The following is a 17676-nucleotide window of genomic DNA, read 5'->3' on the forward strand; positions in this document are numbered from 1 at the left end:
TCCATCTACAATCTTCTGCATGTGTTTGAGTTCAGCTTTAACAAAGCTGATGATGTTGTCCTCCAGCAGCTGGAACACAAGCACATTAAAGGTGATGAGTGAAGGCCTTCTCCAATCATCTGTGTGTGTGTGTGTGTGTGTGTGTGTGTGTGTGTGTGTGTGTGTGTGTGTGTGTGTGTGTGTGTGTGTGTGTGTGTGTGTGTGCATAGTGGTTTGATCACAGGCTGACACAGGTTTAGTGTCTTTGTAGACGTACACACCGTAAAGATGGAGTCAGGATCAGCTCCAGAGGAACCATCCACACCCTCCAAGCTGCTGTGGAGAAGACACAGACACTCAGACATGCTGAGGAGCAGCTGGAGGAAAGCACAGGAAGCTCTGCTAACATCATGTGAACATCAGTAACAGTGGGTGATGTCCTGCAGAGCCACAGTGCAGTGAGTGTGGAGCAGCCTTTGGAGGTCAGCTCACGTGTGGAACATCTCAGCATGTTTCCACTGAACAGGAGAACAAGTCTGTTGGACTGAGGCTTTATTTGGCTTCAGTCCTTCACAAATCTGAAGATCACACGCTGCCTAAGACTCACCTACAGACTGGAGACCATTCCTACAAAGCCTTTTCTCTTTCACCTTCCACTGTTTGCTGAGATTTACATCAACACCACTTCAATAACAAACATAGTCCATCAAAAGTGCTGAGTCATGTTTACTGGTCTTTTATCAGTGTGGAGTGTGAAGAACCTGGACCATCAGGAAGAAAACAAACCTTCTTGATGTTGATGCACCTTGGGTCAGTAGATGGACCTACTTTGAAGTCAAAGGATTTGCCCATGGACTTGTTACTTCTAAATGACACACAGCTGGGTTTAAGTTTAAGTTACGTAGATTATTTATGAAGCGCTTTTTGCAGATAAAATCACAAAGTGCTGTACAGAGTTGTGGTAAAAGTACAAGTGCAAAACAATAGAATAATAAAACAAGAGTGCATAAATATCATAAGAACAGCAACATTAAAGGATAAATAAAAATTAAAATCCAGTAACTAAAAGCTTTACTGTAAAGTGTAGTCTTCAGCAGTTTTTTAAAAGTGACCACACAATTGAGCTCCTTGAGAGACTGGTGCAGGTTATTCCAGAGTCTGGGAGCTACAGCCTGGAACACCAGGTCTCCTCTGGTTTTAAATTTAGTTTTTGGGGTCTTTAGGAGACCCTGACCTGAAGACCGAAGGCATCGCCCTGATGAGTAGGGGCACAACAAGTCTGAGATATATTTAGGGGCCTGACCATGTAATGCGCTCGGAACGTGAGAACTCATATTTTATATTCTATGCGAAACTTAACTGGAAGCCAGTGCAGAGTAGCAAGAATGGGGGTGATGTGGGATGTTCTAGAAGCACCAGTTAAAAGTCTGACAGCAGCGTTCTGAACAATCTGGAGTCTGTTTAGGGTCGACTTATTAAAACAAGTAAAAACAGAATTACAGTAGTCAATACGAGATGATATAAATGCGTGTATGACCAGTTCCAGATCTGATTTTGATAATAGATGCCTCACTTTAGAGATATTTCTCAGGTGGTAACAGTTTTTATTCAATTGACGACAATGTCCCTCCAAAGACATGGACTGATCAAAAACAACCCCAAGGTTTCTGAGGCTGGTTTTAACAGATGAGCCCAGATCACCAAGAGAGTTTTTAATTAGAGGATGTTTTTATCAGGAGCAATGATCAGAGTTTCTGTTTTGTTTGAGTTTATCTGGAGATAATTTGATGACAGCCAGTTTTTGATACAGGATATACAGTCTAAGAACTCTGATAAAAAGTGAAACGCTGAGTCATTAAAGGAGCAGTACAACTGGATATCGTCAGCATAAAAATGATAAGACACATTTTTAAAACCATGGATCAACCGACCAAGAGGCATCAGATACAATAAAAACAAAACAGGCCCCAGAACAGAGCCCTGGGCTACTCCACATGACAGGTTGGACATATTAGACATAACATCATTAAAAGCAACATTAAAGGTTCTTCCATTAATGTATGAGATAAAACACTGGAGAACAGTACCAGAAAACCCATCTCAGATTTGAGTGGATCAACCAGTATACTATAATCTACTGTATCAAAGGCAGCATCAGATCAAGTCAAACTAAAACTGTGTAACGACCAGAGTCAGCGGCCATCATCACGTCACTAGAAACTTTCAGAAGATCAGTTTCAGTGGATTGATCTAAAACAAGATTGATATTTATCATAAATATCATGCTGTTCCATGTATGAGGTTAGCTGCTTAGCAAACATTTTCTCTATGATTTTAGACATGAAGAGAAGCTTAGATATCTGACCAGTGATGACATGTATAGCCGCATGTCATCATTTAACCGCTGGCTATCGAGGTGGTGTCCAGAAAACGAGGTGGGCTTCATTGATAATTGGAGATCCTTCTGGGGAAAACCGAACCTGGTAGGAAGAGATGGAATCCATCCTACTTTGGAGGGAGCATCTCTACTATCAGAAAACATGGCACAGTCACTGTTATGACATCTCATGAATGAGACCATGTTACAGAGGGGGAGTCCTCCACGCCCCTCTGCGCTTGCCTTAGGACAGTTTCCCTCCCATTGCTATTATGATAGCTGTGTTCATCGCCATGACAACTGTTGTGATGGTGATGAATATTATTTTATGGAGACGGTGTCTGTTCCCCGACCCAAATTTCACAATTATTTTAACATAAAATCAAATAAAAGAGCTATCAATTATAAAAATCTGAAAAAAATTAAAATCTCAAATCTAGAAACACCAAAACATAAAACCATTAGATGTGCTCTATTAAATATTAGATCACTGAGATCCAAATCTCTACTAGTAAATGACCTTATCTCAGAAAATAACTTTGATTTATTCTGTTTAACTGAAACATGGCTGTATCAAGATGAATATGTTAGTTTAAATGAAGCCACTCCTCCCAGTCATTTAAATACTCATATGCCACGAGACATAGGCCGTGGAGGTGGTGTAGCAGCTATTTATCATTCCTCTCTCCTAATCTATCCTAAACCAAAGGCCAGTTACACTTCCTTTGAAAGCCTGGTTCTAAATTTATCTCATACTGAATCAAAAACCTGCCAGCCAGTCTTATTTGTGATAATTTACCGTCCTCCAGGCCCTTATTCTGAATTTCTATCAGAATTCTCTGAGTTTATATCAAACTTAGTCCTCAGTTCTGATAAAATACTGATAGTAGGAGATTTTAATATCCATGTGGACAAAGATAGTGATAGCCTGAGCTCAGCCTTAATGTCCCTAATAGACTCAGTTGGCTTTTTTCAAACTATTAATGAAGCTACTCATCGTTTAAATCATACTCTTGATCTTGTTCTAACATATGGCCTTGATATTAATGAACTAAAAGTCTACCCTGAAAATCCTCTGCTATCAGATCACTTTTTAATATCTTTTAACATTATCCTAGAGGATATCGCACTGTGCAATAAAATAGTTACGAGTAGAATTCTGTCCAATAGTGCTGTGGCTAAATTTAAAGAGGCCATTCCTGCTGCCTTAAACTCAGTGCACCATCCAATAAATAACTATGATATTAATTATAACCCCTCTCAACTGGATCTGCTTGTCGATAGCTCTGCTAGTCTACTAAAATCCACCTTGGACTCAATTGCCCCATTGAGGGAAAAAACTATTAAACGTCAGAGGAAAGCTCCGTGGTTTAGCTCTGAAACTCACACACTCAAACAAACAACCCGTAAATTAGAGAGAATGTGGCGCTCTAATAAAACAGAGGAGTCACGAAAACTCTGGCAAGAAAACCATAGTAAATACATGACAGCCTTACGGCATAGTCGATCTACATACTATTCCTCACTAATTGAAGAAAATAAAAATAATCCGAGGTACCTTTTCAGCACTGTAGCCAGGCTAACACAAAGTCAGAGCTCTATTGAGCCCATGATTCCTCTAGCCCTCAGCTGTGAGGACTTTATGACATTTTTTAACAATAAAATTCATAAGATTAAAGATAAAATTAGCCACTCCCTGCCTTCACCTGGGCCTGCTGTACCATTAAATGTAAATAGGCCTAACCTAAACTGTTTCACACATATAGGACTTCAGGAACTTAACTCTATTATTTCATCCTCCAAACCATCGACCTGCCTTTCAGATCCGATCCCAACTAAGCTGTTTAAAGAAGTTAATCCCCTAGTCTGCCCATCTTTGTTGGAGACAATAAATATATCCCTATCAATAGGCTACGTGCCACAGTCCTTTAAAGTAGCTGTAATCAAACCCCTTCTCAAAAAACCTACTCTTGATTCCAGCACTTTAGCAAACTACAGGCCTATATCTAATCTTCCTTTTATTTCAAAGATTCTTGAGAAAGTTGTGGCGGCTCAGCTCTGTGAATTTCTTCAAAACAACAGCCTGTTCGAGGACTTCCAGTCAGGTTTTAGAGCTCAACACAGCACAGAGACAGCTTTAGTTAAAGTAACTAATGATCTACTCTGGGCTTCAGATGAAGGACGACTCTCAGTGCTGGTTTTATTAGATCTTAGTGCAGCTTTTGACACTATAGATCACTATATTCTACTAGAGAGATTAGAGAAATTACTTGGAATCACAAGGACTGCCCTAAACTGGTTTAAGTCCTACCTATCTGATAGGTACCAGTTTGTACACGTGAATAATAAGTCTTCTGTGTACACTAAAGTAAGCTACGGGGTTCCTCAGGGCTCTGTGCTAGGTCCAATCCTCTTCTGTATCTATATGATCCCCCTTGGTAATGCTATGAGAAAATACTCTGTTAACTTTCACTGCTATGCTGATGATACCCAACTGTATGTATCAATGAAGCCAGGTGAGACAAATCAGCTATCTAAACTTGAGGCCTGTCTAAAGGACATTAGGGCCTGGATGGACCAAAATTTTCTTCTTCTTAACTCAGACAAGACTGAGGTCATTGTACTGGGCCCACGACACCTTAGAGAAACCTATGCTAGCCTAACTGCCCTAGATGGCATTACTCTGGCACGAAGCACAACTGTTAGAAACCTTGGGGTTCTATTTGATCAGGATTTATCCTTCAACTCTCACATAAAACAAACTTCAAGAACTGCCTTCTTTCATCTCCGTAACATTGCTAAAATCAGATCTATCCTGTCTCAGAGCGACGCCGAAAAGCTAGTCCATGCTTTTGTTACCTCTAGACTGGATTATTGTAATTCTCTTTTAGCAGGCTGCCCGAACAAGTCGCTTAAGACACTTCAGCTGATTCAAAATGCTGCAGCACGTGTACTGACTAAAACTAGGAGAAGAGATCACATTACTCCTGTATTAGCCTCTCTGCATTGGCTTCCCATAAAATATAGAATAGAATTCAAGATTCTTCTTCTCACTTATAAAGCCCTAAATGGACAGGCACCAGTCTATCTCAAGGAGCTTGTAGTGCCATACAATCCCCCCAGAACACTACGCTCTCAAAATGCTGGACTACTCGTTCCATTTGTCTCTAAAAGTAGTATAGGAGGAAGAGCTTTCAGTTATCAGGCCCCACTTCTCTGGAACCATCTACCAACCACGGTTCGGGGGGCAGACACCCTCTCTACCTTTAAGGTTAGGCTCAAAACATTCCTCTTTGGTAAAGCTATTAGTTAGGAACCAGCTCATAGCTCATAGTTAAGATGCAATAGGCATAGACTGCCGGTGGGGGTCTGGCATGCTCGGTTGGAGAGAGGTTGGAGAGGGCGTTAAGAGAGATGTCATTTAGGTTAGAGAGGGACCGGAGAGGGTCCCATTCATCTCTCAAACACTCCCTCTATGTCTGCTTCTTCCCTTGTGTGTTTGCTCCTGTACTCTTTCTGGCTTTTGTCTTGCAGGTCCGTGGGATCCTCAGTGTGGAGTTACAGAGTCTCAACAACTCTGTCTCCACCCTTTCCTCTGCACACACCCAACACAGCATAACGTGGATGGCTGTTCATCATAGGAATGTTTACTTTTATTGTGATAGGGTAGGTACTGTGTATATAAGCTTTGCTTCAACCTACACACTTTCAGCTGAAGAATTACACAATTGAGTTTTGTTTGTTCTGCTTTGTTTATCTGAAGACTGTCAAAATAAATCTTTAACCACCAACATGAATAGTTTTTACCATTTGTTTGGTCACATGCTGGGACTCTAACACACCCTCACACACACACACACGTGCATACCATATATGGTTAATTGGAGGCGTGTCTTGTTGCTAACAATCATTGGTGCAAAGTGAAGTCACATGATCTAAACTCTATCACATGTCCATCATGATCTCAGATCAACAGTTAATCTCATCATCAACTAAACACTTCATACACGTCTCAACAGAAGCTCATTGAACCACAACACTAACACATAGTGTTACCATGGAAACACACACTGAACTACACAATACTAACAACAAAGAACATTACATTAAATACATCTGATCTTTAACTTTGAATGATTTATGTCAGGTTTGATTATAAAATAAGATCTTTGATGGTTCTAAATGATTGTATATGATGTAATAAAGACTAAATCAGTCATTTACAGTAATTAACAACATTTGTGCTTTGGACAGATGGACATGTGTTAGAGTTTAGATCATGTGACTTCCCTTTCCACCTGCCCCAGGAGCTGCTGATCATGTTCTACACCTCCATCATTCAGTCTGTTCTGTGCACCTCCATCACTGTCTGGTTTGGATCTTCAACCAAACTAGACAGACACAGACTACAAAGGATAGTCAGGACTGCAGAAAAGATCATTGGTGTTGATCTGCCCTCCATCCAAGACTTATACCTGTCCAGGGTCAGGAAACGGGCAGGTAGCATCACTGCAGACCCCTCCCACCCTGCACACAATCTGTTTAAACTCCTCCCCTCTGGCAGACGCTACAGATCACTGTACGCCAAAACAACCCGCCATAAAAACAGTTTCTTCCCCCAGGCTGTCACTCTGATCAACACTAAACAGTCAAAGAGTGTCAGTCCTGCTTCTGTGAAAAAACCCTGGAACCAAACATAACAACCTTGGATCAATCTGACACTGAGAATGTTCATGTACATACCTTTAATTTAAATGTTCTACTGCACTACTTATCAATGCTCTACTGCACTATTTTCCTTTTATTATTATTATATTTTATTATTATCTTTCTTTTCTATTATTTTCCTTCTTTTATCTTATTTTTTTATTCTTATTTTGTATCTATTTAATTATTTTTTTATACTATTATTATTATTATTATTATTATTATTATTATTATTATTATTATTATTATTATTATCATCTTGTTATTTGCACATTCTAGTCTAACTACTGTTTATATTTATACTTATGTTTATACTTATTTTCATCTTTTCTAGCTGATTGTTTATTGTTGAAAATTTTTTGTTTTCACTATTGGAGAGAGCACAGTTGACCGAGTCAAATTCCTCGTGTGTACAACATACACTTGGCGAATAAAGATGATTCTGATTCTGATTCTGATTCTGATTGTTAGCAATAAAAAACTGTAAAGTATCCTGTACTTTTTATTGAGATGATCACAGTCTCCATGTGTTTAAACCATCAGTAATAATATGTTTATATAAATATACGTGTTTATCTCCTCTGTTTACCACACAGTATATGATCCATTCATTGATCAGAGATTAATACACTTTATTTTATATTGTTAACAAGCATTGGTCCTAAAGTGTGTTAGTGTTTGAAAAATGGGCTGTAAAAGTTTAGTGTTTATCAGGTGGTGAACTAATTATAATAATGTATAATTATTAATAATAATAACTAGTGACTGAGGAAATAGTTGGTGACTGTATTTAGTGTGAAAACAAAGAAAAGTGATTGACACTTTAGTCCACATGGACTGAGAGATGAATCAACACTGCTGTGTGTACGACCTCTGTCCACACGCTTCATAAATACTGATTCTTTTTGTACTGGTGCACATTCTACATTTCATTGGTCTGACCGTATTTAGAACCAGTTCTATGAACGGATCAATAAATGAGGCCCCTGGACCATCAGGAAGACAACCAGCAACCTTCTTTATGTGGACTCACTGTGGGTCAGTAGATGGACCACCTTTGAAGTAAATGGGTTCAGCCATGGACTGGTCACTTCTAAAGGACACACAGCTGGGTCCAGGTCCAGATGTGAGCTGCTTCCTGGTCCTTGAACACACACACGCACACGCACACGCACACCCACACACACACACACACACACACACACACACACACACACACACACACAGTGTAACACTAATGTACAGAGGTGTGAGTGCTGAGCTCTGACGTGGTCTCACCTCTGATCTTCAGTCTGGATCTCATGTTGTTCTTTCACCGTGTCCTGATCCATAGCAGAGACACACCTACACACACACACACACACACATACACACACACACACACACACACACACACACACACACACACACACACACCAACCACATCCTTTACTATCCACTGAACTTCACACAAGCTCATATTGATACATTTACAACCATTCATTTTATTATTTTTATCTCACAATCTCCCTTGTTGTCATTGTTTATGATTCTGGTTATTATGATTATTGCCTCTGTTGCTTAGCAACACTTTAAATGTTGTCATTTAATCATTACAATCAATAAGGTCAAACATCAGAACAAACCAGCAAAATCACAAAAAGCTTGAACAGCTTCAACCACTGAGGGATGAGTCAATTACAATGTTAGAGTTTATTACAGTGAACCCAAAAACAATAGAGGAGACTGTTCAGCAGCTGAATCCATCAACGTGTTGCCTTGACACAATACCCTCAAACTTCTTTAAAACTGTTGTAAAGTCAATTGTCACTGATTTGTGTCAGATAATTAACTGCTCATTCCAATCAGGCACCGTACCAAAATCCCTGAAAGTAGCTGCTGTGAAACCTCTGTTAAAAAAGAGAACACTGGATGCCTCTATACTGGCTAACTATAGACCAATCAGAACCTTCCATTCATGGCCAAGATCATTGAGAAGGTGGTCTTCAACCAACTGAGTCAATTCTTAACATTCAACAAAATATTTGATAAATTTCAGTCAGGTTTTTGTTCTCATCACAGCACTGAAACTGCTCTTATCAAAGTGATCAATGACATAAGGTTGAACACTGATTCAGGAAAAGTATCTGTTCTCATTCTGTTGGATCTAAGTGCTGCATTTGACACTGTAGATCATACAATTTTGTTACACAGATTGCAAACATGGGTTGGACTAAATGTTAAAGTAATGCAATGGTTTAAGTTCTACTTGGAGGAGCAAAGTTATTTTGTAAGCATTGGAAACTTTGAATCTGACAGATTACCAATGTCCTGTGGGGTTCCTCAGGGCTCTGTTCTTGGACCTCTTCTGTTTAGCCTTTATATGCTTCCTTTAGGACAAATTTTACAGAACTGTAAGGTTGATTATCAGAGCTACGCACTACGCTATCACTGAACCCAGATGACTATGGTCCCATTGAGGTGTTGTGTGACTGTTTAGAAAAAGTAAACTGCTGGATGAGTGAAAACTTCCTTCAACTAAATCATGACAAGATGGAGGTGATTGTCTTTGGTAACAAGGGAAAGAGGACTGCTGTCAGCAAGTATCTGAGTCTGTATCTTTAGAAGATAAAGACCAAGTCAAAAACCTTGGTGTTCTGATTGACTCAGATCTTACATTCAGCAGTCAGATCAAATCTATCACAAAAACATCTTCTACCACCTAAAGAACATCTCCAGAGTGAATGGTTTAATGACTCAGAAAGATCAGGAGAAACTGGTCCATGCTTTTATTTTAATTGATTTTACTGATGATTTTAAATGTTCTTATTGATTTTAAACAATTGAATGTTTTATCATGTAAAGCACGTTGAGTTGCCTTGAGTATGAAATGCGCTATACAAATAAATTTGCCTTGCCTTTCCTTGCCTTGCCTTATCTTTGTTTATATTATCAGAATATTTATTATTATTATTATTATTATTAATATTACACTAACACTACTATTATCAATAGTTCTCCGTGTACCCCCTTTTAACTTTGAGCACCTGCCCCTCCAAAGGATTCTGCACGGCCCTGCATAGTTTATAAAATGCTATACAGTTAAATTTACATCAAATAATGTTATGTAAAGAATATTATTTTTATATAATGTATTTGAAGGGCTACCAAACTAAAAACTTGAATTTGATAACGCATAATGTCAGTCAACACATGCTAATTGCTAATTTTATTTATTTATTAATTAATTAATTAATTAATTTGTATTCAATTATCTTTTTTCTCTCTCGTTTTCCCTCTCTTCTCTCAATCTATTGTGTATGTGTACGTATATGTGTGTGTGTGTGTTTATATATACATGTCTGAATTTAAAGCAATTTAAACATAAATACATAAAGTTTATCTTCCCAAAGCAAAAGTGTTAAAGGGATAAAATTGTAAACATGTGTGTATATACAGTACGTGTGTATGTGTGGATAGATGAATGTATAGTTGAGCACATAAATTGTATAATTATATAGATATATATCAATGAGTTATGTGTATATACTGTATATATGTATATTTATAGTGTAAATAGGTGTATATTATAAGAAGATGATTTGTATAGTACTAGATATTACATGTGGTAGGATCATATAATTATATACTTCCTCATACTCCTTTTAGAACATGTACAGGCTTCACCAGCAGGATTTTTATACCATTTGTTCTCTTTGATTTGTTTGATTTATTTTCATGTTTTTATTACAATTATTATTATTATCATTATTTGTTTCATTATGTTGCTGTTGTGTTCATGTTTGAAATGAAATATCATTCCTATATCTAGGGGCGTCGGACTAGGGGGTAAAGGGTACTGAGTACCCAGGGCCCAAGGCAGGGGGGCCCTCATATGTATATATATATATATATATGTACAAAGATGCATTTGAAACATTTTTAGATTATTTATATGTGAATGAAAGGGCCCTGTGTGAAAATAAACTAGTTGTTAATCACAGCTTTACACTAAACACAGTTATTAATGCTGCATCGGGGTCCTAGCTACCACCCCCTTTAAAACAGTGCTAATGGTACGACCCACATGTGCTGCTACAGTCTGAACTGTGGATGTGACGTGGAGCAGGAGATAGAAAGCAGCATGTCTTTCCTCAAGAAAGGAAAACCAGGACAAAAAGTCAAAGAAAGGGAGAGAAGGTGAAATGAGGGAAAACAACTGTTTATTCAGTTCTTCAGAGATTTAAAACACTCACATCTTTTTTAGACAATATATTATTTAGTTTGAAATTAACTATGTGCACTCTCACACATTTAAATACTGGAACATTCATTTTGGACATCAAATCTTAACTCATTGACTGCCAAAGACCTCTATAGACGTAAATTGTGTTTTTCGGCTGGGGTTGCTTGGAGACAGTGTGACAAAGCTCTCCTGTGAATATTGAGCTTGTACCATGATGTAGTGACCAAGTGGTGACATGTAGGTGACAGCAGTGCACCTTTGGATGAGAGATCACCCGTGATGAGCAGAGCTCAGAGGAAGAGGAAACGAGTTTACGAGACAGAAAATGGCGCTACGAGAGTTGATGCTGAAGTTTCCACCATCTCACAGCAGCGCACACTCGAGACTTGGAGGAATGCCAATATACAGTAATAAATCCATTCAATTCTGACCCAGATAGCAAAATAATAATAAGTTTGCCATCAAAAGCCTGGTCTCAGTGTTGTTTTTGTAGTTTTATAGAAGAAAACCAATGTTGAGGTGTCCCTAAAGTAAAAAAAAAAATTGCTTCAAAGTCACCAATAGATTTTTTCAGAAAAACCCGTGTTTCTCAGCTTTTAATCACAAACTGGTGATTTTTGTGAAACTTTCCTCTATTCAACTGCTGATTACAGAAGAATGAAACAAGCTAGAAACAAAATAATTTTTTTCTTATGAAAGTAGAGTCTAATCTTTCAGAATATTTCATATATCAGATTGTCATATTACAAAGTATTCTGTGGGTCTTGAAAGATCAGTGAAAATCATCTAAAACACCTGGAAATATGAGGTTGGCTGCTCTGAAAATGGCTGCAGTGAATGAGTTAAATGGAAATTAAAAAAAAAAAAAAAAATATTATGAATACTACATTTTGCTGCCACCAAGTCTTAAATAGGTATAGCCAGAGTGTCCCCATGAGTCTAATAATTCTATATGTATCTTTTATTAACCTTTGTACTCGTTTGCTTTGTGTCTGTGTTAGTTATACCCCCCCCCCCCCCCCCAAAAAAAAGAAATAAAAATAACAAAAAAATACCAGCCGGCCCCTAAATTTTAGCAAAGGTATGTCACAAACACAATATTCAATAAACCATTAAAATATAGTAGAACAGATTTATAAAATACAAACAATGAATATGAAGTCATTAGGTTATTGCAGTTTTTTTTCAACCTTAGGGTCAGGACTCAATGTGAGGTCAGCCTGGAATTAAAATGGGGTTTAAATGTCTAGTAATTGGTTAAAAAGTAAGTAAAAACTGATTCAAAATCTATTTTTTTTTTTTTTTAAAGTTTTTTGAATTATTGTATTTCAAATACACATCACACACAATAAATATCAAATAACTGTATCCTATACATAAACATTCTCAGGGGTCGCTGGACATTTGTGATATTAAAATGGGGTCATGACCCAAAAAAGGTTGGGAACTTCTGGGTTAATGTGAAGAAAAAAGAAAGTTTATATAATAATACTAGTTTAGTTTCCAGGTGAAATAAAAGTGTACATATTAAAAGTTACAGGAGGGGCCCAACAAGATGGTTTGTACCCAGGGCCCAAAATGTGGTGTTACGCCCCTGCCTTTCCCCCACATATTAGTCTATTATTAACTTGTTGTTGGCTCCTCCCCTCACACTCTAATAGCACAATACCATTATTATAATTATTATAATGTCACACACTTACTATATTATAATGTCTATGACTTGTAAAGACAAAAAAATAAAAACATATATCCATATAGACACACATGTACATCCGTACATACAGTACATATATACATACAGTACATGTACATATGTATATATATATATATACATGCATGGACATAATATCTATAAATACATAAATGTATCTCTCTCTCACAGACTCAAACCTTTTCTCTGCAGAGTTTGTTCCTGGAGGTCTGCTGTCCTTCCTGTTTCAGATGTTGGTCAGTTCTTCATCAGTGTGTGTGTGTGTGTCTGCTCTATGACTGTGTGTGTGTGTCTGCTCTGTGACTGTGTGTGTGTGTGTGTGTGTGTGTGTGTGTGTGTGAGTGTGTGTGTGTGTGTGTGTGTGTGTGCGTGTGTGTGTGTGTGTGTGTGTGTGTGTGTGTGTGTGTGTGTGTGTGTGTGTGTGTGTGTGTGTGTGTGTGTGTGTGTGTGTGTGTGTGTGAGGTGAGGACTCCTCCACACCCTCATTCCTTCCCAGTATAAAACAAATGAAACCAGTTTACCCTCATTCTGCTGTGATGCATCACCAGTTACTGTAATTAAATACACCAACAGCTAAACCTGTCTTTGTTCCAGAGCCTTTTCAGATTTGAATGTAGTCCTAGTAATAATAATCACATTAAAAACACACTTCAGATCAGGCTTTACACCACCAGGATGTTTGGGACAATCACAGTTACAGTTTTTATCAGTTGTTAAACACAAATACTGCTATTTGAGACACAATGACCACAACATGGAACTCATGCACCCCTCTACTATGCTCACTGACTGATCACATGACCAAACACTTGTCACAAAGGTTTATAATTATCAATCAGAACTTCAGCATAAAAGGACAACAGGTGAGTGTTTATGTTTTGGACCAATGGATGCCAACATTAGAAACAGAGGCGGAGCCAGAGGAGTGAGAGGAAGAGGAGGAGGAAGAGGACTGCAAAGGACTGTAATCTCTGATGAGATCTGAACCACTTTGGTTGATCATGTGATCAATCATGGTGTTACAATGAGAGAAGTCCCCACATTGTTCACACCCTCAACTTTGAATGAAAACAAAAAACATCCTTTAAGCTGGAAAATATGGAAATAATTGCTTTGTGAATGAGCTTCAAACAATTTGAGTTGTGCACAAATTAACATGATTTTGCCAAATTAAATTATTTTCATGATTCCACATTTCTTAATGCAGTCCAAGTATGATCTATACTATGAGCTAGTGTCTATTGCAACAAATCAATAACACACGAGGGCTCAGGAACTGACTGCGAAAAAGGTCCACAGAAATAGGTTCGGCTGTAGAGCCAAGGTGTGTGAATAATTGGACACAGACACAAGGATTTCGTTTTAGTATATGTATATTAAAGCTATTATATATATTAAAGATATTTGGAGTCAATTTATATTGATATATATTATTTAGTTGTTATTAATGATCAGGTATAGGCAATAAACAAACAACCAAAATACAATTACAAAACAAAGACAATATTTTCTTCTTTCAAAACTTGTAGTCAAAGTTCAGTTCAAGGTTCATTTCCTTTGGTGAGTTCAGTTCAGTTTGTTTGATTTCGCCAAGTTCAAAAGCGAAGGGTTTCGCAAAGTTCTTTCGCATTGGGGGAAAAAAATACAAACAGAAAAGGTCCCCAGGGTATATTCCAAGTATTAGGTCCGAGTGTCCGAGGAAACAAAAAGATCAAATATTCCTACCGCGATGCAGCGGTGGTTGGGTGGTGGCTCGCCATCTAGTGGTCGAGAGTGGTAGGTGATCCAGAACTAACATAAAAACCTGACCGGTGAGTGGAGAGATATCTAGTTCATAGGAGAAGATGTTCATCCAGGTATTTCTTATGAAGGTTGTGTTTCAGTGGTGATTTTCCATCAGTAAGCCGACCATGCAGACGCCACAGTGAGAGAGTGAAGGGGGAGGAGCCAGGGACTTTAAAGGTGTAGGGCGGGCTCGTCACAATAAAACCATGGCAGGAAGTTGGCCTCTAGTTCACATGGGTTACACTATATAGACAAGAGAAAGGTCATCCTACAGGGTCATATCTCATCACCATATATGGAATCACCTTGCTCTAGAAATAGATGAGAAAAAGACAACCTATCAATCAGTGAAACAGGGAGCTTGTTGTTTGACCCCCAAGTTTAAATATATCTCAGTGGTACACTGACTCAAAAATGAAGGCCTCTAAGCTCTTTGCTGTGATGTATAAGAAACAGTTCATCTTTGTTCAAAAGAGTAAAAACCTTTTAATATCAAGATGTTAAATACTTTGATACACTTCAAGAGCGTTAGCTGTTAGCAGCTAGCACTAAACAGAAACAAATAAAATAAATAACTAGCTTAACAAAAAGACGCTGATCGCATGGCAACAGTGGTCTATTAATTTATTTCATTGTAAATTAACGTCATTTTAAGATAACTGTGTATTTTAATGCAAATTTAAATAGTGACGTCACAGTTGATGTTGATGTGTGTTCATTACTGATATTTTATTATTTAATGTAAATCTGTAGGTTTTGGGTGTTTTCACAAAATATGAATGTCAATAGTAAAACATTTTAGTATTAATAATAATAATACTTGATGAGCTAAATTATCACTAGAGCCACTTTAAATGTTTCTATTTTGTATCAAAGTAACAGTTTGTACTAAAGTCTTCAAGCTGCAGCTGTTTAGGTTCAATTATTGTTGTTTTTATTTTGGCTAAAGCTATTAGTGCAATGCCTTTAGTCTAATAATATTAATCATTTATATTTTGAACTTGTCACTAAGATCTTGATTTAAATTAACTTTTATTTAATTGTCTGTGTTCTTTTGTGTGTGTGTGTGTGTGTGTGTGTGTGTGTGTGTGTGTGTGTGTGTGTGTGTGTGTGTGTGTGTGTGTGTGTGTGTGTGTGTGTGTGTGTGTGTGTGTGTGTGTGTGTGCTGGGACTCTAACACACCTTCATTACTTCACTGGATAAAATATGTAGAACCAGTCCAACCTGAAGCTGCTCCCACACCCACACACACACACACACACACACACACACACACACACACACACACACACACACACAGACACACAGACACACACACACACACACACAGACACACACCCACACACACACACACAGACACACAGACACACACACACACACACACACAGACACACAGACACACACACACACACACACACACACACAGACACACAGACACACACACACACACACACAGACACACAGACACACACACACACACACACACACACACACACAGACACACAGACACACACACACACAGACACACAGACACACACACACACACACACACACACAGACACACAGACACACAGACACACACACACACACACACACATACACACATACACACACACACACACACACACACACACAGACACACACACACACACACACACACACACACACATACACACACACACACAGACACACACACACACACACACACAGACACACAGACACACACACACAGGTGTGTCTTTTTCAATTACAATTACATCTTCAATTATCCATGTTTATTTACGACTGAATTACAATTACAGTGACCACCATTTTTTTCAATTTCAATTATTATTGTCCCCTGAAAGTCAATTACAATTATATTCTCAATTACTAAAGTTCAAATTCAATTATTAACAATTACAATAATAAATACCCTTTATTTCCTTACTGTGTACATGACAATAAACAATAGAAATAGATGCTCTAAAGGACCAGATTTGCTTTAGATGCTTTGGAAAGCCTTTGATCAGTTAGAGTGGCTGTATTTATGTATTTATATATTTAAGTGTAACTATTTATGAAGTGGGTTCAAACAAAGGCTGGACTAAAATCATCACCAATGGACACATTTCATCTATATTTCACACAGGGATGTCCTTTATTCTCAACTATTCATCCTTTATTTATTCATTAGATTGATTTAGAAAAGAGACACTACATAATCAACTTATGACATATGGAAATATGTCAGATTTTATCCACTGGATCATTTCCATCTAACATAAATTAAAGCTGTTGTTACTAAACCTTAAACTAAAGTAGTGCTTTGCACTTTAGTTCCATCTCTGTTCCACACTTGTTCCTGCACACTACACACTATTTCATACATAAGACACTTAGTTCAAAAAGGAAATCCCAGGGTACCACTGGGAAACAGGTCATTGAAAATACTCACACACACACCTGAAAATAGTTCCTGATAAAGTAAACATGCATGAGCCTGTTGGTGATCAGGTGACTTCAGAGAAGAATGCAGGAAGTGTCAGACAGGATCAGCTGACTGAAGTTATAATAGTATTATTAGGATATATATTTATGTAGTCTTATTTTGAAGGGACACTGCATAGAGACATGAAGCTGATAAAAGACAGATGTTCTCCACCAGATTATAGCTAAACAGCTAGTTTCCATCTGTATAAAACATACAATAACACAATCAATAACAATAGTAAAATGTACAAGAACAATGAGTTAAGAACAGTCAGAACATGCACTCTCACATGCACACACATGAACAGCATCACACCTGTACATGACATCCACACCTGTCATTTACAGTAACACACCTGGACAAACACATCCTCTCATTTATCATTAATAAACAATAACCATCAGTTCAATACACAA

The 17676-nt window shown here is 37.8% G+C and overlaps 1 long non-coding RNA gene across 2 annotated transcripts; it reads right to left on the minus strand.

The window, feature by feature from the left end:
• Positions 1–260: 260 nt before the first annotated feature.
• On the minus strand, positions 261–16029 carry LOC114459667 (uncharacterized). Of its 2 annotated transcripts, none has more exons than XR_003673445.1 (3): positions 15970–16029; positions 8097–8207; positions 261–315 (listed from the first exon to the last, which is right to left on the minus strand). It is a non-coding gene; the product is annotated as an uncharacterized LOC114459667 (long non-coding RNA). The 2 variants fall into 2 exon arrangements; XR_003673444.1 differs by lacking the exon at positions 15970–16029 and adding an exon at positions 8342–8390.
• Positions 16030–17676: the final 1647 nt, after the last annotated feature.

This window comes from Gouania willdenowi, unplaced genomic scaffold, assembly GCF_900634775.1.
Source record: "Gouania willdenowi unplaced genomic scaffold, fGouWil2.1 scaffold_333_arrow_ctg1, whole genome shotgun sequence".
Lineage (NCBI taxonomy): Eukaryota > Metazoa > Chordata > Actinopteri > Blenniiformes > Gobiesocidae > Gouania > Gouania willdenowi.